Consider the following 25,670-nt stretch of genomic DNA (forward strand, 5'->3'; position numbering starts at 1 on the left):
TCAGGAAATCAGTGATAACTTTGCCTTTTAGTTTACGGATGAGTCAATCTTTTGCCTACTGAAATTCTGAACAGATTTAGAGCGATAATTAGCACAGGCAGTGCATATGATAGAGATCAACTGTAGTATTTTCTATTTCTTACTAGCTATGTACTCAAAACATGCCTGTTATTTTAAGTCCTCTTAGTGCTATGTAGGAATGTATCTTCTCTTACCTCTTTTCTGTGTTCAGTACCTTGTTGCTTCAAAATAACTTGAATTATGTCCTTATCAGAGGACTTCTCAAAAAGTGATAAATTTGACTCTTACTTGTAAATGGTAAGCAAATCACTGAAACCTATTTTCCGCTAAAGACTGAGCTATTAGCTGTAGCCAATAGGATCTAGTTCTAATACAGTCAAATAAAACAAATTATATAAATGCATATATATCAACTTCATACATGGACCTATACATATGTACAGGTATTTTTTACAACTTTATTTAAAGAAGAGAGATACATGTACAGATTTTTAAAAGCATTTTGGCAATTCTTTTAGAGGTTTGATAGCAAGCATTGAAATGCCACTAGTTACCATAAGCATAAAGTACATGTAGAACAGAACGTAACATGGAAACAGTCAGAGTTTTCTTGGTGTGTATAGATTAAACATAATGATCATTGAATACCAAAAATCGCCACAAGGATATATTCCTAGCTCCTGGATTATTAATGATTTAAGGTCTAGGTAAACACACTCTGAGATGGTGATGCAAAGGTTTTTATTGGGCACATATTTAGTGACTTATTAAAGTAGAGAAGTAGCAAGACCTTGAGGATACCAGAAAATTGGAGCATTCTGATGGAGGGTCCCAGATTCTTTCTGGAGGTGATACAAGTAACTCAGTTCCAAAACTCAAATGAATTCCTTGGTGACAGTGACTGGTCTAGACTGGAATGCATTCACCCCTTGTCTTAGGTTAGGGGTGCAGAGACAACAATGACATTTATTATCACAATTAAGCACCAGCTAGGGAGCATGGGGTATTCCAGAGAAACTCCTCTGCTAGTAACAGCTGTAGGTATAAAGACAGGTACCGATTCCCAATCCGTTAGTCAGCTGCAGCTCTGCGCAGTAACAGCTGTAGGTATAAAGACAGGTTCCGATTCCCAATCCGTTATCAGCTGCAGCTCTGCGCAGTAACAGCTGTAGGTATAAAGACAGGTACCGATTCCCAATCCGTTATCAGCTGCAGCTCTGCGCAGTAACAGCACTGGCCGCCTCTCCCTGTGGATCACACCAGCAGCCCTCTCCATTCCACGCCAGGATGTAAACGGCCTTTCACGGTGCAGCTCCTTGTTGAATTTTCATCCATTGAGAATTTTATTTTTTATAATTTTTTATTGGATATTCTCTGTATTTACATTTCAAGTGTTATTCCCTTTCCCCCCAACTCCCAACCATCTCCCCATTGCCTCCCCTTCCTTCCATGGGGATGAACCTAAAGAAATGTTCAATATCCTTAGTCATCATGAAAGACAAATCACTGAGCATTTTAAACACACACACACACACACACACACACACACACACAAACACACACATGATCACATCTACTTCTGCTTTCTCCTACCATTTTTTTCCAGTCTATCCATTGAAATCTTTTAATTTCATATCTGTAGAAAATAGTAAGATGCTATATTTAGTTAGTGCTACCCAATTAGTGCTACATATATGCATAAGTGTGAATCCATCCACGGGATTCTGGGGAACTCACAACTGGCCATAGTCTCAAAAACAGTGACCCCCCCAACCCCCTCCACCCCTCACCCCAGCACCTAGGCACTGTAAATAGCTCCTCAGTAGTGGGTGGGGTCTGGAGCTTCTACACCCTATCTATGCCGACATTTTGGTTTTTTGTGCAGGTAAACACAGATGTCATTTTGTGAGTCCGATAGATGTGTCAGGTCCAGCAGATAGCATTTCACAGCACCTCTCCCAGTCCTTCAACTTCCACATCTTTTCTATTTCCTTCCCTTTTAATCCAAACGTGACTGGGCAGTCCGTTATAGTCATACTATGTTCGCTCCAGGAAACCCATCATGTTTGGCAGTTAGCGTTATAACGTGCGGGATCAATTGTTGGGTAATACTGTCGGTGGTTTTTTCTTTTTGTTTTTTTTTTTTTTTTTTTTTTTTTTTTTGCTTGTTTGTTTTTTGATTGGTTGTTTGTTTGGCAAACTATGTTATTGCTGCCATCCCTGTTTGGTGGAATACTGGCGGCTGACGGCTGGAATTGGGGGGAGGTTGCAACAGTATCTTCTGAAATGCGGCGATGGCCTCATTCACCTCCCTGAGCTCCACCTGAGTCTGTTGCAACTTAGCTTCATCTGCCTCCTCGACCTCACCGGGGACCTTTGCTGAGTAGCCAGGGGCAGCAGGGCGCTCCTGCAGCCACTGAGTCTGTTGCTGTGCCTCACTTCGCTTTGCTTACAGCTTGCCCAACTCCCAGGCTGAGTCCACTAGCCCCTGCAGCTGCAGGTGGATGGAGCAATGGTCTGAAGCCACAGCCACTGTGCAGCTCTGTGGTGCAGGAGCACCCAGGGACAGGACAGCCACCACCCCCGCACTGGCCAGGGCCTGCACATAGCCGGACACTGCCGAGTCCAAGGCACTTCCCAGAAGCAGTCCGGCCTTGTCCGGGTCAGGCTGTATTCTGTACACAGGGAGCACACAGCTCTGTGATGCTCAACCTTAGCTCAAGAGCAATCCAATCCACTTTTTGCTCCTTTGTAAGCTACTGAGCAAGAGATGTTTCCCTGTCAGTCTGACATTCATTTCTCTATGAATTGTGGCAAGTACTTAGTGTTTCCAGCAATAGGGTCTGATCAAGTATTTATAGTGAGTACTGCAGAAGGCTGTGTGGTTTTGGATATTTCTAGAGTCCTGTAATCAATAACCTCATTTCGAGGTACTTTATAGTGCAATTTTTATTTAGCAACACATGCATTCTGGGATTTACATTGTCTACTCATGTAAGATAATTCTGTTATAACTCCTTTTTACTTTTATTTTGTAATTAGCTTGCTAATTAGTGGATTTCTATAAAGTTTGCACATTCCCGTGGATTTTGTTAAACCACATACTTTTCATAATTCCTCCCTAATCTAACTTTAATTCTATGGCCCCAGCATCCCCTTTCTTTGTTTTCATTTCATAAAAATATTTATTAGTATAAGATATGAACAAGCATTAATTCAGTTTTATTTTAAACAATATGTATTTATTCTCTTTAGCTGACTCAAACACTCTCCTTACGTGTGTGTGTGTGTGTGTGTGTGTTTGTTTGTTTGTGTGTGTTGTGTATGTGGAGGTCCAGTTACAGGCCCAAATTAGGATCCATCTCAAGGGAAGACCCAAGGTGTGCACCAGTAACAGGGGCTTATCATGACTCTCCCAAAATGCCCAACAAGCACCTGAGTCAGATGCAGATATTTACAGCCAACCAATGGAAAACAACAATGGTAACCCCTGTGGTTAATTTAGGGGAAATTTGGAAGAAGCTGAGGTGGAGGGTGAACCTATAGGAAGACAATCATTCTCAATTAACCTGGACCCCCATGATCTCTCAGAAACTGAGTCACCAACCAGGTAGCATGCACCAGCTGATATGAGGCTCTCTATACATATATAGCAGAGGACTTCTCGGTCTACACTCAGACAGAGAAGACCTTCTAGAGACTATTTAATCTTCAAGAGACTTGAAGCCCTAGGGAGTAGGGTCATCTGGAGGGGTAGGGATGGGGGTAGGAAGTGGTGACATCCTTTTAGAGACTGAGTAGCAGGGAGGAGGAATGAAATGTGGAATAGTCAGAGGGTGGACTGGGAGGGGATAAAGTCTGGACTGTAAAAAAAGATTAAAGTAAAAGAAAAGAGCAACAACTAAAAAAGACAATTATCCATAATGCCTTCATCTCAGCCCTCCTTTCTAATGCAAAAACATTTGCAAGTATTATTGCAAAGCATCAGTTGATATAAGTTGTTCTGATAGATAAATGCAGGCATAGTCATTTTTCTTTTGTTGTCACAAGTTTTAGGTGATATGTGTTATCTATAACGCAACATCCTCAGCTTCATTGTAATATTTTTGATGGGAAAATTCACATAAAATTTAAAACTATTAACTTATACATTGTGATGATTAAATTTATTGATATAACCATAACTTAATAAGTTTTAGAAAATTCATAATAAGTAATATAAAGTAGAAGCATACAGCCACTGAAAGGTTAGGGCAGAGAACAGAAGCTAATAATGATTAGACATTTAAAAATTATCTAATTCCCAGAAGACAGCTATAAAGTTGGCTATGTTTTTTTTTTTTATTATTTTGTGTATGAGCTGCCTGGGGATTATATGGTATTAATTTATTACAGGCAACAATATTTAGATCCAGGTTTTGTCAAATACTAAATTCTTTTTCCATTAATTGAAAAATTTACAAATCCAAAGTAATGCATACTCAATATTTTTTAAAACAATAATTCAATAAACCAATGAGCTTCTTAATAAAAACAAAAACTTCTCTGTCCTACAGTTGAGTGAGCCTGAATCAGCCATGTAGCAACATCTTTTTGGTGGCTAGCTTTATTTCTCAATATAATACTTCACATATTTTTTTCTTGATAAGTAATAGATATGTACGTAGTTTTCCTAAGCCTTAGTAGCTAATCCTACAACAGGTAATTAAAAAATAGTCAATAATTCCTAAGACTGCTAAATAAAAATGAAACACTTTAGTACTCAAACCTTGAAGGAAAAGGTATCTTAAGAAGAAGAGTACAGTTCTCTAATCATCATAAGTAGCCAGTCTAATAAACAAAGATAAGCAATGGAGGAATTTCAAATTTACTTGTGAAGTCCAGTTTTTTTAGGATTAGCCTAAAATTTTCCTCTTGTCCTGAAGAAAAGGAGAAATAAGCACCATCACATGATTGTATGTCTAAGGAAGATGTGTGTTCTCTATCAGTCTGTTTGTAATGCTAAAAATATATATCAGATATCAAGTAATTGTAAATGCTGCAAATTAATTACTCATAGTTCTGGAGGCTGAGGATTCAAAATTGTGTCACCAGTAAATTTGGTGACTATTCTGGTCTTTCTTTATTATGAATAGCATTTTCTGATGAATTGTCAATGGATGAGACATCAATGGCGTATCTTCCATATTTCTGAAAGTGGAGGACAGAATAAAAAAAAAAACAGAGGTTCCCCTCAACCTTCCAAAGACACTAAGTCATTAGAAGAGCTTTCTAGATGATCCTAATCAATTTCGCTATCACAGCCAGGGTGACTAAATTTAAATGAAAAATGTAGGAAAAAAAAAACTTTTAAAAACTTTTGTGCTCTAATTTTAAAAGCACATGTTTTGGTACTAACTAGAGGATCCATACAAGTCTTCATGCATATTACCAGATGTTTTGGACAAGGTAGTAGAAGCACTCATTGGAAAAAATAGTTTCAACAAATGTTGTCAGGAAATCTAGGAATATTTAAAAGGGATATTATATATTTACCCCATCGATATAACAGGTCACCCAGAGACTGAAATGCAAGTGTTAGGGAAATAAAATGCTGTAGCTTAGATGGAACAATTTCTTTAATCATTCAAAAATTCATTCTAGAAGGTCATAGAAAGGCAATATAAACACAGTTTAACCTACAGAATTAAAGGCGGTAATGCCTAATTCACCAAGTGCAAATCCTCTGCATATTAGCTTTATCTAAGATAGGGAAGAGGCGAGACTGTTAGCAAGTGATGGTTACATGAGAGGGTAACTGTAAGTGTTCTTCAAATGGTTTATATTATACAGTTTACCCTTTGTGTATTTATGTTGAAAAACTCAAATTTTGTAAACGATGTTTACTACATTAACCTAGACAACTGGAATAAAATAACATTTAGCTGCCAACTTCAATTTAAGAGTAAATGACAACAATAGACAATTGGATATTTTCATGCAATCATTTACAAATATTACTCACAATTTCCACGATAGGGACAGGACTTCAGAAATATCATATACTGTCCAAAGGTGAACAGAATAACTAAGATCCAATTCACAGAAATTATGAAGCCCAAAGGAAAGGAAGGCCTGAAGGTCAATGCCTCAGTCCTTCTTAGAAGATAATACAAAACACTCATGGGAGGGAATAATGGGACAAATAGAGGAGCAGTGAGTAGAAAAAAGATAATCCAGGGACTGCCTCACCTGGGGATGTACCCTATATGCATCCACTAAACCCAAGAACTATTCCTAATGCCAAATAGTGCTTACTGGCAGGAATCTGATATGGATGCCACCTCAGAGGATCTGACAGAAACATACTGATACAGAGGAGGATGCTTGCAGCTAAGCATCAGACTTAATACGGGGACTCCAATGAAGGATCTAGAGAAAGGACTGAAGGAACTGACACGGTTTGCAACACTATGAAGAAAACAGAATTATTAACTAATGAAACCCACCACAGCTCTTAGGGACTAAAACGCCAATCAATGAGTTTTTATGAAGAAACCCATGGCTGCAGGTACGTGTGCGACAGAGAATATCATTCTCTGGCATCAAAGAGTGGAGAGAACTTTGATTCAATTAAGGCTTGTTTTCCCAGTGTAGGGAAATGCCAAGGGGCTGAGGTGGGAGAGGGAGGCTGGAAGAGGGACCATCTTCATGGAGGCAATGAGGTGGGGGGATAAGATTAGCAGAAAGGGGATAACACGTAGAATGTAAATACAGAGAATATCCAATGAAAAATGAACTCCATTTATGATTTGCTATGTCTAAAAACTCTACCAATCACTTCAACAATACCAAGTTCATAAGCATATACCTATACACAATTGAAATAAATAAACTTCTTATAATTCACATGCATCTCAATGACTAACACTTGCAAAAGGTATCTAAATCATTATTTGTAGACTCCTGGAGAAACAGCAAATCCAAACTGATACTCTCTCACTTCAAGTTAAATTACTAAGCAGATGTCTGCTTTACAACCCTATAAATGTATCCCATAGACACTTCAAACTGTAGAACCATTGAATTCCTAAATTTTCTCCTTAATGAACTTTTTACTTTATTTTCAATAACCACCAGGTACTTAGATATGAGTAGTTACTAGAATTATATTTCTATTTAGTTTATAAATGACCAATATTTATATTATGTTGAGATTAAAAGGCAAGGCATTGATTGCTGTGATAAAATCATATTTTATTCCCATTTTAATGATTGAAATGCTTCTTATTGTTTTAGGACTTAAGTCTACGGAGCCCCAGTCTTTATTTTCCTCAACAACATGCCCAGAATTACACTTTTCTTCCCTAGACAATTGGTGCTGTGACCGTTTCCTACTGTTTTGCATGTGATGCTTGTTTCAATATCCTTTTCAACCCAAATAAAACCACTCAACGAAAACACAGTTCAGTAATTAGGAGCACAAGCTGCATGTCTATATTGGGCAGATTTACCACCACCCTCTCTATTCCTCTCTAGAAGATCCCTAATAACTTGCCATTTTTCCAGGCCTCCTGTTCCTGCTCTTTCCTCTCTCCGCCTCTGACCCTCCTCTTCCATTTCTCTCCCTGACTCCTCCTGTCCATTTCCTCTTTTTTTCCCCACCTCCTATCCCCATGAAATCATGAATTCACTTAACATTAATCTAAAGATGCTACTAGAAGGTGTCTGTGTTTTACTTTCTAAATCACCATCACTGTCCTCATAATCTTTTCTGTAGCCAGAGGAAGGCATAAGCTTTGAGTCATCAACTGTAAACTCTCTGTGGAAGCCAGGCTTTTCACTTTTCTAAATCTTATGAATATAGTGGGAGCTGGGCACAATGGAAAAATTCATTGATATGTGTTGAATCTCATGACAAGCTTGTGTATAAGACTACATATGACTTTCATAAGCCTGTTCCCAGAGCCTTTTTTCTCTCACTAAATAACTTTAGAAAGCCTTCAGTAGATTCATCATTTTTTAAATTTTAGTGTGAAGTACTTTATAATCATCAATGATAACTAATATGAAAGAATGTTTAAGTTAGTCATTTTTTAAAACTTTAAACAATTGGAATGACTGAGCTGTGAACAGAATCAGCTATGAAGAAGAAAGAAGAACATCTACAGAGTATCTTCGAAAGATTCAGCTGTGCACTAGAATACAGTGTTCGTGTGGGTCAGGGACTCAGAAAGAGAGACCCAGCTGCAACTAACTTTGACAAGTGGTTAATTATTTACAATTTAAAGTGTCCAAGTAGAATAAGTTCTCTGCCATTTTTTTCTTCCTTCTTTCAAACTTGGAGACATTTAGGAACTTGGACAATCTAAACTGTCAGGTCTGGGGATGAGTCTTGACCCCATTGCTTCAGCTGGAGCACCAGAGCCAAGTGAGTGTTATCTGAGAGGAAAAAAAATGCTTTAACCTGACTCAGCTCTCCTGGCAGAAGGAAAGGAGCCAAAGCAGTTGTGCAGACCGTTTAGGAAAGGGCAGATGAAGAGTTGGACGTATTCCAAATGAGAACTAATGAGGAGTGGTTCGAAGCATCAGCTTACACCACAGCTAAGTCCTTCTCTGTACAACGCTTACAAAATGGTCTCCCTGCATGTGCGTGTCAAGGAGATAAGGGATGACTAAGTGCCACTTGTTTATCTTAGTTCATTCAGACTGGCTGTCTCAGACGTTTCTCCTGAATTTCTGCTTTACCTCTGAGAAAACCCTGATTCACAGCATGAGGCATCATTGCTCTATACAACATGGTAAGGGTCCATTCTTAGAACAAGTCAGAAAAGAATTGTCAACTGTTTCTCTGTATCACTCCCCTATATGGGAGGAACTGATATGAAAAATTTGATTTCTCTAACTGGTTATTGATTTGGTTAATAAAGAAGCCAGACGTTAAATTCAGGGAGAAAGGTAAGGATGCGACTTCCACAAAAGAAGAGAGGTAAGGAAGGAGAAAGGGCTTTTTCAGGCAAGGTTTTGAATGGTTTTAGCTCCATTGTCAAGTGACCACAGGTGTGGGGGTTTATTCTGGGTCTTCAATTCTATTTTATTGATCCACCTGCTTGTATCTGAACCAATAACATTTAGTTTTTATCACAATTGATCTGTAATACTGTTTGATGTTAAGGATGGTGATTCCCCTCGCAGTTTTGAACCTATAGATTGCCTTAGGTAAGATGGCCATTTTTACTATGTTGATTCTTCCAACCCATGAGTGTGAAATATCTTTTCATCTTCTGGTGTCTTCTTCAATTTCCTTCTTCAGAGACTTGAAGTTCTTGTCATACTGATCCTTCACTTGTTTGGTAAGGCACACACAAAGATATTTTATGTTCTTTGTGATTATTGTGAAGGGTGTTGATTCTATAATTTCTTTCTCAGCCTGTTTTTCCTTCAAGTAGAGGAAGGCTACTAATTTGTTTGAGTTAATTTTATATCCAGCCACTTTTCTGATGTTATTTATCAGCTGTTACATTTCTCTGGTGGAATTTGTGGGGTCACTTATGTATTCTATCATATCAGCTGCAAATAGTGATATTTTAACATCTCCTTTTCCAATTGTGTCCCTTTAAGATCTTTTTGCTGTCTGATAACTCTGGCTAGTACCTCCAGTACTATATTGAATAGGTAGAGAGAAAGTGGGTAGTCTTGTTTAGTCCCTGATTTTAGTGGGCTTGCTTCAAGTTTCTCACCATTTAGTTTGGTATTTGCTACTGGTTTGCTGTATATTGCTTTTACTATGTTTAATAATGATCCTTGAATTTCTGACCTTTCCAAGACTTTTGACATGAAAGGGTGTTTAATATTATCAAATGCATTCTAAGCATCTAGAGAGATGATCATGTTTTTTTTTTTTTTTTTTTTTTTTTCCTTTGAGTTTGTTTATATAGTGGAGGCCATTGATGGATTTCAGTACATTAAACCATCCTTGCATCCATGGGATGAAGCCTACTTGATCATGCTGAATGATCATTTGGATGTGTTCTTAAATTCATTTGCAAGAATTTTATTATGTATATTTGCATCAATGTTCATGAGGAAAATTGGTCTAAAGTTCTTTTTATTTGTAGGTTCATTGTGTGGTTTATGAATGAGTGTAATTGTGGCTTCATAAATGAATTAGGTAGTATTCCTTCTTTTTCTATTCAGTGGAATAGTTTGGAGAGTATTGGTATTAGGTCTTCTATGAATATATGATAGAATTCTGCACTAAACCCATCACTTCCTGAGTTTTTTTTTTTTTATTTTTTTGATTGGTCGGCTTTTGATGATGGCTTCTATTTCTTTCGGTGTTATGAGGCTGTTTAGATGGTTTATCTGATCCTAATTTAACTTTGGTACCTGGTACCTGTCTTGAAAATTGTCCATTTCGACTAGATTTTCCAGTTTTTGTGTGTATAGGTTTTTGTAGTAGAATATGATGACTTCTTGAATTTCTTCAGTTTCTGTTGCTATGTCTCCCCTTTCATTTTCTGATTTTGTTAATTTCTACACTCTCTATGTGCCCTCTCATTAGTCTGTGTAAGTGTTTATCAATCTTGCTGGTGGCTTTGTTGATTCTTTGTATAGCTCTTTTTACCTCTATTTGGTTGATTTCAGCTCGGAGTTTGATCAATTCCTGCCCTCTACTTCTCTTGGTTGTATCTGCTTCTTTTTGTTCTAGAGCTTTAAACTGTGCTGTCAAGTTGTTAGTGTATGCTCTCTCCATTTTTTTTTGCAGGCACTCAGAGTTATGAGTTTTCTTTTTTCACTGCTTCCATTGTGTCCCATAATTTTGGGTATGTGATGCCTTCATTTTCATTAAATTCTAAAAGGTCTTTGATTTCTTTCTTTATTTCTTCCTTGACCAAGCTATCATTGAGTAGAGCATTGTTCAGTTTCCATGTGTATGTGGGCTTTGTGTTGGTTTTTTTGTTATTGAGGACCAGCTTTAGTCCATGATAATCTGATTGGATGCATGGGGTTATTTTTATCTTCTTATATCTATTGAGGCCTATTTTGTGACTGACTATTTGGTCAATTTTGGAGAAGGTGCTGTGAGATGCTGAGAAGGTATTTTTTTTGTTTTGTTTTAAGATGAAATAATTTGTAAATGTCTGTTAAATTCATTTTGGTTTATAATTTCTGTTAGTTTTACTGTGTCTTTGTTTGGTGTCTGTTCCATGATCTGTCCATTGATGAGAGTAGGGTTTTGAAGTCTCCCACTATTATGGTGTGTGGTGCAATATATGCTTTGAACTTTAGTAGCTTTTCTTTTATGAATATGAGTGCCCTTGTGTTTGGAGCATAGATGTTTAGGACTGAGTGTTAATCTTGATAGGTTTTTCCTTTGATGAGTAAAAAATATTCTTCCTTTTCTTTTTTAATGACTTTTGATTGAAAATCTATTTTATTCGATATTATGATGGCTACTGCAGCTTGTTTCTTGGGACCATTTGATTAGAAGTTTTTTTTCCAAACCTTTTACTCTGAGGTAGTGTAGGGCAGGCTTTTAGAATGAGAAACATCTAAGCATGCAAGATCTTGAAATAGCTAGAACCTGCAGCTTTTCCCATGTGCAGATGGCTGATATAAACTATCTGATAAAGTTAGGCAGGGAACTCTGTGCCCAGCAACTGTTTTATCTAGCAAGATTCAAAATAAAGCTGATAATTTTTCTATTTATGAAGCAATGGTGTGTAGAGAAAGAGCTCCTTGCTTCTCTGGGTTGGGGATTGGTTGAGATCAATCTGAAATTAGGCTGGGAGGTGCTTGGGGCACAATCTTACCTATTACAAAAGGCACTAGCTGGCTATTAGTGGAGCTAAGCAGAGAGGAAAGGGCAATTCCAGAGAGGGGAGCCTGTAGCAACTTATCTCAGAGCTAAGATGGGCAAAAAGACCCAGGCCTGTGTTCCTTGGCAAAAGAGAATACATGTTTTTATTCTAAATTACACCAACACTACCCTTCACTCTTCTCCCTCGTTTGCTTCTCCACATTCCTAACTATCCCGCAGGAGCAACCAGGATTACGTTCTGCACCTTCTGCAGCTTCCAAACTTCACGGTTTTCCACATACACAGAGCTACTTTTGGAGATTCCACTGAACACCTGCTTTGCCATTAGGTAGTATTCACACCCACTGCTCTCTTTTATAGTTGAATTTGTAATTTAATTTTATCATTTTGTCCTTCCCTATACTCCATTCAACCTTCCCATATACCCATCTTGTTTTCACATAGTGTTATTGCATGCATATGTGTTTGTACATATATTCCTAAATATAACCAGTTATGTGCATATACTGTTACTTCTTTGTATTCTTTCAGGACTTTTGCTACTAGATAAACAACTTGGTGTATTCTTTCCTGTGGAGGACTCTCTCCCCTGCTCCAAGCTTTACTCAGTTTTCTAGAGTTCTTAAGGTAAGGTTGAGGCCTGTGGGCTTTTCACTATGCAGTTTGGTATGATTTTGAAGTCATCCTTTTTCAACTTATATTTGCGACATCATGTTGGTGAACCTCTCTAAAAACTAGCTTTTATGCCACCAGAAAGCTTCAGGCAAGCTTCGAAAAAAGGAAATTGATCAATAGTTCAACTCAGCTACAATGTCCATGAACTGCTACCGTGTCAGGGTAAACTTTTAGATATACTAGTAGCAGAGATGCTGTGGTGGTGACCAAAAACTTCTTTCTCTTTGGGCCTAAGAATCTGTTGTATAAGAGTGATATCATTCAGGTGTAGACAAAAACAGCTCTTCAATGCTAAGGAAGTCATGCTATTGGAGGAGAATCTATAACCACCATTTACTAAGCAAGCATAATCCCTAAGAGCAATGTCTTCATGACTCATCGAGGAAAATATAAAACAGACAGAAACAATTACCAAATAAATAAATAAATAAATAAATAAATAAATAAATAAAATCAAACTGCAGAGCACTCATCTAAAACACACTTCCACACCTAAGGCTCAAGGAATATTGCAGAATAGAGGGCACAAAGATTGTAAGAACCAAAGGAATAGGGATATTTCTATCAGATTGTTTCTTAATTAACCTGAGAAGTATAGCTGCAAAATCTAACCAACATGTTTGATACTACTATTTAAAGTCAAATTTTAATACAAATAAATTACCTTACCGAGTGTATTCAATGTATTGTGCTAGAGGAACTTATCATCATCCTGGCTGCTTTAGACTTTTAAATGGATGTTAGGAAGCAATTGTACTGCTGCCTCTCAAACCCTTTCCCACCAGAATTACAGCAGGGCTCTGAGACTTCCAAAACACCCATTCTTGAGAAAGTAGACAAGGACAGAATTTACTGGCTGACTGTCACAAGGTCTCGTAGAAAAGTCCAAATATGTGTCATCATCAGCCTAAACCCCTCAAAGTTTTTGAGAATGTATAAACAAGGTTCTGCAAATGTAACAACGAAGTTTTAATGGACAGGTCAGGCTATGCTGTCTAAGCTGAGTTAAGGAACAACAAAAATGGCTGCTTTAGAAAAAAACCCTTTACCCCTCCTGGTGATAATTTCTGAGAAAAACCACTAGAAGTCAGCCCGACTCTGCCCAATCAATCACACAGTTCCTCCCTTCTTCTTAGGGACATAACTAAGCCAAGAACAACTCCTTGGGGGTGGGTAGCTAATGGCTGAAAAGGTCTGTTGATCCACCAATGAGAATAAGACAGCTATTCTATTGCTGAAATCTACCCGCTGTAAAGAACAAAAGATGTGTGCTTTTTGAATTCGGGGTTGAGTCTCCCTGCGAGGATGAGCAACCCCGTAAGTATGGAAGTAAACCTCTTGTTATTACAGCAGTCTGTCGTCTAATTGTGTTCTGTGGGTCACACTTCTGAGCTAAGACTTCTAGGGCCTGGGGGTCTTACAGCAGCACCAACAACAACTCCGTTGCTCAGTACCTGTGGCTCACTGACATGACCAACTGCATTCCTGTTTCCTCTGAAGATTTCCACGCTTTGCCTGAGGCTTCATCCAGCTCTGTGTCTCTTATGGAGTTGGCCATTTTTGGTTTGCACAATCAAGTGTCTCTGTAGTAACAAGAAATAGCACTTCTCCAGAAGAGACTTCAATGTAATTTCTACACAGTGAGGTTGTGACACTGACCAGCACTGACAGCCACTATAAAGCCTATGTGCTGAGGAGCAGCAATGAGGCCTTTAGAAAACCGGCCTCCTGCTCCTACCTTTAAAAAGACACTCAGAGCAGACATCGCAAAGTAACCTGACCTCATCTCTGATCTCTTGAAAGAATCCATTATATCCTATCAAGTTGTTCATTATATATTCCTTCTTTTCACCTGTGGTATAATATGAGATTTGCTTTCCCTAATTCAGTGCTGCAAAGAAATCAATGGACTGTTAGAGCAACTCTTAAATTATCAAGTGTAGTTGAGGCTAGCTATAACATTTTGTGCTAATCCTCTCTTTGATACCTCCTGCTTAGCCAAGCAGACTTTATTGACTGGCGCCTATACCTCAGTTTTGATGCAAATGCTACATTATACACATAATTCAATTGCCTCAAATCTTTAAGCTTTTGCTATTGATCTGCTGACTTCTATTGTCTCTTAAACAACTCGGTATAAGCCTGATTATATAATGGCTGTCATTCATTTTAAAACATGCCTGATTACCGCTAGTTTACATATATTAAGCTTTTTGTTTTATGCTAAATATAAAGGGTTAAATACAGCACACAACACAGGCTTAGACTGTTGATATTCACACTTCATTTAAGATTCAGCTCCATCTTCACTACAAAACCTTCAGCAGACAGGGAAATCTCCATGAGCCTCAATTTTCTCATTGGTAAAACAGGGATAATAGTGTTACTAGCCCACAGTCTTGCTGTGAGAATGAAATGAAGCAACTTGTTAAGTGCTTTGCAGAGTTGCACATATACGGCAAGGGCTCATAACAGGTTTTCTGCCACTTCCATTATTATTAAATTGGAAATATAAAGGGAGATCCCTGTATAAAGCATTCAGATATTTCTTCAGTGATATACAGACAGACAACTACATAACTGAATGCTGCTTCCCACATAAAACAGGGTTAGCATTGGGTTAAAAGCGAATTGGCATATGCAGGCTTTCCCACTCAGTGTGCAGAGCCAGGTGAGATGGTGAGAACAGTAGAGATGCTGACTATACTGGCCTAATAGATACTGGAACAGTTTTAGTGGGAGTGCCACAATTTAAACATACATACTGTAACATGTTGACAGGATTCATGAGCCTATGAGTGGAGATTTAGGGGTGGCATATACTTTTTGCTAGAAAGAAAAGTATGACCACTGACTTATGTTCACCATTAAATATTTTATATAGCAATTGCTTCTGGTGTTAGAAACAATTTCAGACTTTCCTTTAAAATATCTAAATGAGCATTGAATAAACATTTCTATAGCTTCAGATAAACCAGCAACCAGCACTAGGTGGAAACATTATAAAAACAAATCCACTGTGCTAATTTCACCTCAGTAGTGAGCAGAGTCTACACAGTGGCAAATGGGCAGCTCTGGGTTGGTTTCAGGCAAGTGTTGTTTTCCTCTATTATGTAGCATAAGGTGTTTCTCATGTTGAGATTTATTATAATTTTATGAAAAATATAATTAATTCTAAATAAAAAGAGACTAATTATATTTTAACAATAATATCTAATAGTAGATTTCCCATATGATAATATTCTTTGGAATTATTGATCAAGTAACCCATTAAAAAGATACAAAAGTAAAAAATCAAAGAAATAGAAGAAATGGAGAATAAAGAAGAGAGAGTGGACAGGAGACAATGAAGGCAATTGAAAACAAGCTGATATAGGTGTGTGTATTAAGCATTCATACTTATATAGGAAATAATATCAAACCACTACTTTCAAATAGACAGAATAGAATGAAAAATATTTCCTGGAAGCACAAAATAATCTAACTATATAATGTCAAAATGAATAAAATATATCACAAATCAAAATGAAATATATAGATAAAATGAGGAGAAGTCAAATTAGAATAGCTACAAAGTATAGCTGTATGCCATTAACAATAAACACATTGGGACCATAATGAGGGGTAACTGTTGAAAAGAATAGTCTGAATATATTGTTTTAGCAAATGCCCAAGAACAACTTCTGTACAGAGATGTCAAGGTTACTAAAGGAAAAAGAAAAATGTCAACTGAAATACTTGTAGTACTCAAAAACAGTAAAAATGCTCTGCTGAAAAACTTGAAGGACTTATCTGGGTATGATTGGAAGAGAGCTACACAATGTTAAAATATTCATGATTAAAAGAAGGATAAGTTTTATGCATGTCATAAATCAAACAGAGAAGCCTATTACAGTCACTGAGACTCCGTATGTGCTTTCAGTCAATAACTGCACCTCATTATCTAGTGCAATTATTACTATGAGATGAACAGGAAGATCAACAGAAGCCTGATATGTAAAAGTGCCACCATCACAGAACAATGAGAAAATTTTTGACCAGTTCATAAAGGACTTTGCAATAATGAGCGTTCTTTTAGGAAACCAGGAAATTTGATTATCACTCTGTGCTCTATTACAAAATAAATTCTGATGGGTGAAAGAAAAGCAGAGGAAGATCTATACAAATAACAGGCAGTAACATGGGTATTCTTCAGCACAAATAAGAAAGTAAATCATGCATGAGATAACGTACTAAATAAGCGTGCTCTAACCACACAATGAAAATCATGCAACAAATAGGAATGGGCCAGGGCATTATGTACTTAGTCACTTGGCTAAATCATACAGACATAATTATTTTAAAACACCTTCTAAAATAACTTTATACTACCATTTACATAATCTTGAACATTTTAAATGAATTGAGAATTCCATATATTCCATTCATTATCTATATCTATCTATCTATCTATCTATCTATCTATACATATATATATATATATATATATATATATATATATATATATATATATATATATATTACATATAATTTTGCAACACTTTATTAAGAAGGAAACTTTGTCATCATGCTATGTAAACAATGACAAAGATCAAGGCAAGAACATTAGAGATCATGTAAAGAGTAACATATATTGTCTTTTATCAATATATAATAAGGAAGGTTTAATATTTATTAAGTAAACATTTTTGTGAACATTGCTTTCTTTTTATCTGTATATGCTTTTATCATTTGTTTGACTTTAAAAGCAGGTCTACTGGGATAGCTTTTTCTCTTGGGGCGATCTCCTGCACCTTCTCAAAATCAGCCAATGCTTGCTCATGTTATTTGTTTGTTTGTGTTTTTAATTTAAATGCACTTTATTTTTAGACAACTCACATGACATGTTTTTCTTTAAAAACTAGTGCCTCCCTCCATATAAATCATGGTCAAATGAGAGCTCAAGATGACATCAGTCCCATTTGTCCTAAGTCCTGGTGTGTGGATAGTAAGCAGCAGCCAATTACGGTGACAGGTGATAGATCCAAGTTGTAAACATTTTTCCATCTCTAAGCCGTCCTTAAAGAAAATCATGAATGGAGTTACACCATCTTCACGGTGGTCCAGGAGAACAGCCATGCCATCTGGATTCATGTTTTCACCAATAAAAAACTGGTAGTTATTGAAGTTAGCAAGGATGTGCTTCATTTGCTCTGCAGCCCCAGTCATAAAAGGCTTCACTCTTCCTGGTTTATGTTCTTCGAGTTAGACCGATTTCCTGTAGTCTTTGATGTACTTTTTCTAGGGCTCTGTTGTGAAGCTGGTTTCTTGTAAGTGATGGTTCATGACAATGTCAACAGTGACCACTGTGCTTTCAGTACTTTCACCCTTCAGACCTTCAGCAGAAGCATTTCCACCAATGAGCAGAGGACAGTCTCTGTTCTACTGACCCTCTTGCCCTCCACCTGTAGGCACAGCCCGTCCGCAATCTCCTGGATCTTATAGATGTCAGAGAACAGCTTGTCCTGGCTGATGAAGTCCAGGTTGACGACTGGGGACAGCAGAACTAGAGAGCATGAGCCTGAGCAGAGCTTGGGGGAAGGGGCAGGCAGAAAAAGCTCATAGTCTTTTAATCCTTGCCATCCTTGTGCTTTTTAGTACAGTGCTTTAGTATTTGAAGGATCCATTTCTAGAACATCCAAGCAACTGTCAACTGCCCCCTGCCAATTGGATGTCTTCAATTTACAAGCACCAATATTCAGTGCACATCTGCAATCCAGCATGCAGTCTGGATATATCTACTTTCTTATTAACAGCCTTTAAACTATCCACATGCCTTAAGATGTTTTCATATATTTTATTAGCTATTTACCAGTTCTGAGACTTCAATAAATTATTTCCATTATTTTTTAAGTCTTCACATATTAATAAAATTTTATCTCCATCTTTTAAATCTATATCTGCTTCCTCGGGGAAATCTGGATGACTGTTACCAAGATACTCCCCAGTCATCCCCTTCTTTCACTTCTCCACATTCTATGACAGCACAGTTGGCTGGTTTTCACATTCACTTCTACATTCTCTAACATCCTTGCCACACCTATTTCTTTTATTCATGACCAAATACCACGTGTGTCCCATCCAAATAAGGAGTTGGAACTGTTGTGATAAAGAACTGAGAAACATTCGTGTAGGGGCCTGAATTTGCCTTGCTCAGCAAACCCTCCACTCATGCGTATAATGAAATATTTCATCCTTAGACATTTCATTGTATATAATTTCTACACCTGTTCCATTATTGATTTGGGAAGTCTCCATCCTGAATCATAAATTTCTCAATAATTCTATGGAAAAGGCATCCTTTAAAATGGAGAGGTTTTTCTGTTATTTATCCAGTGCCTTTCTCTCCTGTACAGAATCCATGACAATTTTCTGCAGTTTTGGGAACAATATCTGCAAACAATTCTAAAACAATTTGTCCAACTCACACCCTGCTGATGTCCACATCAAAGATGACTAGTGGGTTCTTGGAATTGGAGGGCTTGGCTGATGGGGATGGGTGGGACATCTTCACTGCAGGTGCTAGAAAGTAAGGCAGGAGTATCTCTTGCACGAGAGGGGATTAAGCTCTACTGCATTTCTATGTTATGAGCTGGAGACCCATACCATATATTTAGATCATATTTAACACAAATATATATATAATATATATATATATATATATATATATATAAAAATGTTATATATATGTATATATGTATATATATATATATATATTCAGAGTTTGTTATGTAAAAAATCTTTTAAAAAGAAACAACAATAGAAAATTAGTCTCAATATATGTAAACAAATGTACAAGATCAGATCTGGAAAGCTCATACTCATAGGCCCTAATCAGATTTTGGTTGATGATGGTCAATCTTGATGGTTCATCATGATAGCCAACTTAATAGTATTTAGAATCACAGTAGATGCGAACTTCTAGGTATGTCTGTGAAGAAGTTTCTAGAGTAGATTAACTGAGTTGGAAATGCTCGTCTTAATTTATGTTGCATTATTTGATGGTCTGGAGCACTGGACTGGGTAAGAAAAGCTAAAGGTGTTGAGCACTAACATTCATCTCTTCTGCTTCCCATTTGTGGATATAATAAAACAACTGAATCATGTTTATGTTGCCATATGTTCCCTGACATGATGGCTTGTTATCATGAAATAGAAGCCAATCATTTTCTAAGTTAATTTCTGAGATATTTAGTTGCAGTAAATCATTATTAATTTATAAATCATAGTTATACTACTTTTTAAAACAGCAAACAACACACAATTTATCCTCATACTCTGACAATATAGAAACATGAATACATTGAGACTGGCAGTAAGGAAAAGCTTAGAGGGTGAGAGTAGGCTACAGATCAATCATTTACTTGTGTCTATATTCATAAGAGCATATGACCACCTTTTCTCATGGCACATAAAAATAAAAACCAGAGCACTATAATCTAATGCTATTTACAAAATTGTGTGAACTTAAAATAAGTACCATATTTTGTTAAGATGAGATTCGTAGTTCCATGCTCTGTACCCACTGAATGTAGAAAATTATTAAGTATAGTGGTTCAAATTCCTTACACTTACAACTTCCATCCAGTGATTCAGCATTTTAGAGAAACTAACAGAAAAATAACTTAGAAATTAATTATACTAGTTTACATATATAAATACCCAACATCTGAGTTTGAGCTCTCAATGACATTATGAGAAGAATCTATACAATATGTAGACAAATGAAATAATTTTTCCAGAAAACCGGATGTTGTAGACATAATTTCATTTTCATGACAAACCATCAATAATTATCTAAGATTCTTTTTTTTAATTTAAGTTTGTAACATAGATACTAAACTGAAAAAAAGTTAAGAACAAAATTGTGCAGAATTTTAAAATGCACTACTGTTGAGAAGCCAGAATGAGAGTTATATTTTTGCACAATTTTTCAATACTTGGCTCTTAATAGAACAAGAAGTCAGAGTTTTCATTAGAGGTAATCACATGATTTGGGACTTACAGGGTCTTTGTGCCAGGATAGATTATTTGCTTCTTCTATAGGCAAGGAAAAGGAAGATGCTTCAAATTTAAAAGACTAAAAATATTCCTGAAAGTCTGAATTCTAATAAAAAAACCTTAGTAATTCCCTGTGTTTAGCAAGCTACTGGTATTTGAGAGAAGGGCATGTGGTATACAAGAAATAACACTGACCTAACAAATGTACTCACTTTTATGTTATGCTATTTATTTTTTTATTTTACAATAGCTCAAGAATTAGTGCTTCATTTGAATTCAAATTTGTTAGAATAATGAATAGAAGTATCAGAAAAGTTGAATTTTGTACAGTTTGCAACATTATCTTCTGAATCTTCATTTCTATGTTTTCTACTTAAGTTAAAGCACAGCAAATGACATTCCGACTCCCATAATTTTCCCAGTACCTCTTTTAAGGGCGTTGAGATATCAAGTTGATGATTTTGTCTAAGGATAGATGATAAATATATTTTATATATTTTATTTGTGTGTCCATGTGACCTTGCCTGCATGCTTGCCTGCATGTGTGCATGTGTGTGCATCTGTGCATGTGCCTGTGCCTGTGTGTGTGCCTGTGTTTCATTGCTTACAAGGGTTTTCTAGCTTTGGATAATATTTTTGTTGTTGTTCTTTTATTTGTTTTTTGTAGGATAATTTATTGAAACAGTGTCTTACTCACTATTTAGTCCAGTATGGCCTCAAGCTGAAGACCACTTTTCTGCTCCAGCCCTTCAAACTTGAGGATTGTAGATGTGAGTCGGCACACTTGGATTTTCTATAATATTTCACTGTGATTGTTATGTTAAAAAGGATTTCTTATTAAGCACATGATGTGTTTAATTAAGCTGATAACCTGTTAAATGATCTAGGTGAGCATATGTCTATAACAAACAGTCTTCAACAAATTAAAGACTTAATTTTTGATCTCTTCTTTTTACTATCAAAATGGAGTTCTTGCACACTGTTATATTTCAGTTCACACAAAACAGATCAAAACAGCAGAAATCTGCAACTGTGTATTGATCAATGTATTTCCCCTCTCGGGAGATGTATACTCATGTCTTTCATGGAAACAATCAGGTGATGTTGTTTGTTTACCTGTTTTGTTCTGAACGTTTAAGATAAGTATTTAAATAATAATTTGTAGGTTTTATCTTTTATTCTGGCAATGCCTGGCATGTCCAATGATGTAATCTTTTTATTCTATACAAATATATGTAACTGTCAATCTGTCTGTCTGACTGTAGTTTTTATCTTCTTCAACATTAATAGAAAGGATTCTCTCTTACTTCTTTTGCAGCTTTACTTTCTGAACCTGGAAATAGTAACTTTCTCATTGAGTCCCATGTTAGTCATGGTTCTCCAGGGAAATGGAAAGAACAGGAGAGATGTGAACACCAGTAAAGACAGATTAGACACAGATATGAGCAAAGATATTTCCAAAGGAAATCAGCTCATGTTATTATCCAGTTGATGAAAACCTTGGTTTATTATCACAAGCAGGGAAAATGAAGGAAATCAGATCTAATAATCCAGTCTAAGCCCAAAGACATGAGAACTAGGCAGTGATGTGACTTCCAGTATAACAAGCAGGTGCTCTGATGTCTTCAAGAGAAGCTAACCGTTTTAGCTCAAAGCTAGATACCAGTTACATGCCCATGCCCATGGTCTTCTTTTTCTTGCCTGCTAAAGCACCAGAGAATTGGATAACCGTTTCTCTGGATATTTACTTAGGTACAAGACTCAAAGATAATATTCTTTAAAAACGTTCTTACAAAACCCAAACTTGTTTTGGGTATTTCAGCCCAGTTAGCTCAACATTCATAATTCGCCTACATATATAGATATTGCTATTTTACAAACTTATTTATTGAGATTTATTTTATTAATATGGATATTTAATAATGCTTGCTCTCAGATTAAAAGAGAAGAATTGTGAAATATTTTTTTCTGGAATCTATGAAAAACTCATGTATATTCATTGATTCTCCAGCCTCAAGATGATTAAGTTTTAAAGAATTCATTAATCAGTTATTCACATCTTATCAAGCTTGCCTACTGCTTTTAATAGCTATGCTGCTACAGTTTTCTATTGTAACTAGTTTTGTACTTAGCTTAAGAAAATAGTCATTTCCAAAAGGAAGGGTTAGTTGGAGTTTGGTGTTTATACAAGACTAACACCAAGAAACATGCCTTAATGGCAGGTATTAAGAAGTGTCTTAATGACAGACATTGCAGACTGTGACAGCAATTAAGAAAATTCTATGAGTATGCAAGTCTCATGCTAGAGTTTTAGACACCGAGTTAACATACATAGGCACAAAGCTGATTGGCCTGCTCATGAGACCATTTCTCAAAACTAGGATATCAGTAAGCTTCATTGTTGAGTGGAAGAACTTTACCAAAGGGACCAGCCATTGACTAGAAAGTATCAAAAAGACAGTTCTCACAATGTATTTCTTTTAATCATTGCATTTAATTTTTTCCTATGCTTTGTTTCCCCATCAAATCTGAACTATTCTTATGACCTTTATCTATTCTCATCAAGCTCCAATTGCTTTGTGAGTTTTAAATGTCAACTTGCCACAATTTAAAATCATTTGCAAAGAGAACCCTAATCAAGAATGATCTAGATCAGGTTGACCTGTGAGCATATCTGTGGAGAACAATCTTCATTGTTTTTTTCAAGTTGAAAGATTTATTCTAAAAACCATGGGCAAGTCTTTGAACTGAGTATAAAGAAACTTAAGCATCAACAGCAAGTAAGTAAACACCATGGATATATTTCTTTTTTCCTGCTCTTAGTGAGAGAGGAAATGCAGCTACTTGAGTTTCTACCTTGCTTCTAGACTTCTTCTCAATGAAGAAAAATAACCTTTCAGCAATTAAAGCAACATACCTACTTGAGGTTCCACTTTGATACCTTGAGTTCTTCTCAATGATAGAAAATAACCTTTCAGCCAAATAAAGAAAATATAAAAGAAAAAAATTGAGTTTCCACCTTAATTTCTTCTTCTCAATCAGAGAAACTAAACTTTCAGCCAAAACTAAACCAGACCAAACCAAAACAACAACCAAACACAAATCAAATCAAAACAAAACACCTTTCTTCTCCAGTTGCATTAGGTCAGGATCTTTTTAATTATAACAATAGAAATCAAGCTAGAGTACTCTGTTTCTTACGTCTATTATAATTGATAATCTCCTTTAAGCAAAAATATATTCTCAATAAGTTAATGCTCTTGTTTCTTTATAATGAGACACCACTTAATCCTGTATTTTTAGCATTCACTCCCAGCTTCAGTGACTTCCGCATTACTTCATCAACAATTTATTTGGGTGCCACTTGAGCTTCTTTATTCAGTAGATAGAATGAGTGTGATGTTGTTATATCTTCTGTAGTTTCTCTCACATATAATTAAATAAATCTTTGTTTATCTTTCCAATTTAAATTATAGTTCTGGTTATCAGAAATCATATAATATTTATTATGAACTGTTTGTATAGAATATGTGCAAATTGTTTTCTATGCAGCAATGTAATCAATGATTTTTTTCTGAAATATTTTACTTAAGTCAGTCTTTTCTGTTGCTACATATATGTTTGTTTTCATGAAAGTGCTATTTACATCTGCTCATGTGCAGCACAAAATGAACAGGTATTATGTTCCAAGAGCTATAATTAAACCTTCTTACAATGTCCCCAGGAATAATCGATGAATTGCTCTGCAGGTTATTTTCTGTGAAAGTGGCAGCATTTTGTTTCTAGATAACTTTATGTCTTCAACTATTCTTACTGCTCTGAATCAGAGAATCATCCCAGCAAAGATCCAATCAAGGAAATACTGTGTTTCTTCAGCTTGACAAGAAGCAGAGCAGGGCAAGAAACAGAGACACTTCTCACTTAAACATCACAAAGCCTTCCTGATAATTTTTGATGTGTTTAAGGGCAGGCAAGCCTGTTTCATTACTGGGATTAATGCCGAATTACCCAGGTGTACATTTCTACTTCCTTCAGTGATTGCTGGAAAAGCAATAGAGGTAGAGTAAAACAGGATCCTTTAACTGGAAAATGTTGTCAGAAACTAGCATTTGAACTGTCTATTACAAGGAACATTTTGCTTTTGTACTGCTAGGTGACTGCATGAAAAGATGTTTTTCTTTAACCTGCAAGGAACTATTCTTTCTTGTTAGTGGGAAACTGTGAAGGTGAAACTAAATACTCATGATCACGAAAAGGGTCAGAAGTAAATTAGGAGTGAATAGTGGGATGGGAAAGCATTAACAGGATGTAGCTATATGCAAACCTTTTAAGAGATATGTGGGCTAAGAACACATAAATAACACACCACAAACACCAGTGTAAATAAATGTTTCCTATCCAGGGGACTGGATACTTAACTAGATACTTTATTCCCAGAATACTTTACTGAGGGCCATGCAGGAAAAATCACAAATGTATTTAGAACTCATTCAGTGCTGCCCACTGGTTAGCACAATATCAATGGCTGACCTTTGGTCAAGGTATGGCCCTGAGGACTATGTGTCTTGAGAACTTCAGGCTGTTATAGAGTTTTTCTCAGCTTGCTGTTTTTACATCCTTACGGGCTGGTTTTGTGTCAAGGACACAAGCTGGAGTTATCATAGAGAAAGCAGCCTCAGTTGAAATGCCTCCATGAGATCCAGCTATAAGGCAGTTTCTCAACTAGTGATCAATGAGAAAGGGCCCAGTCCATTGTGGGTGGTGCCATCCCTGGGCTGATAGACCTGGGTTCTATAAGAAAGCACACTGAGCAAGCCAGGGAAAGCAAGCCAGTAAGCAGCATCCCTCCATAGCCTCTACTTCAGCTTCTGCTTCCTGATCTTGGATTCCATTCTTAACTTCCTTTGGTGATGAACAGCAATGTGGAAGTGTAAGCACTCTTTCCTCCCCAACTTTTTGGCCATGATGTTTTATGCAAGAATAGAAACCCTGTCTAAGATTCTTCCCTCATAATCTAAGAATTGTATGAAAATTCTAAGGGACTTCCAGTTCCTCCCTGGCCAGTATTTCTGGCATTCACAATAGTAGTGCTAAGTCTCTTTCAGGTGAATCAATCACCACCTAAGAAAAG

At 36.6% G+C, this 25,670-nt stretch overlaps 2 pseudogenes across 2 annotated transcripts; both read right to left on the bottom strand.

The window, feature by feature from the left end:
* Positions 1-17,173: 17,173 nt before the first annotated feature.
* Positions 17,174-19,046, bottom strand: LOC308416487 (peptidyl-prolyl cis-trans isomerase D-like; annotated as a pseudogene). Its single transcript has 2 exons — positions 18,097-19,046; positions 17,174-17,316 (listed from the first exon to the last, which is right to left on the bottom strand). The product of its transcript is annotated as a peptidyl-prolyl cis-trans isomerase D-like (transcript).
* LOC308436545 (translationally-controlled tumor protein-like) lies at positions 17,440-18,033 on the bottom strand (annotated as a pseudogene). The gene has a single exon. The product of its transcript is annotated as a translationally-controlled tumor protein-like (transcript).
* Positions 19,047-25,670: the final 6,624 nt, after the last annotated feature.

The sequence above is a fragment of the Micromys minutus genome (assembly GCF_963924665.1).
Source record: "Micromys minutus genome assembly, chromosome: 1".
Classification (NCBI taxonomy): domain Eukaryota; kingdom Metazoa; phylum Chordata; class Mammalia; order Rodentia; family Muridae; genus Micromys; species Micromys minutus.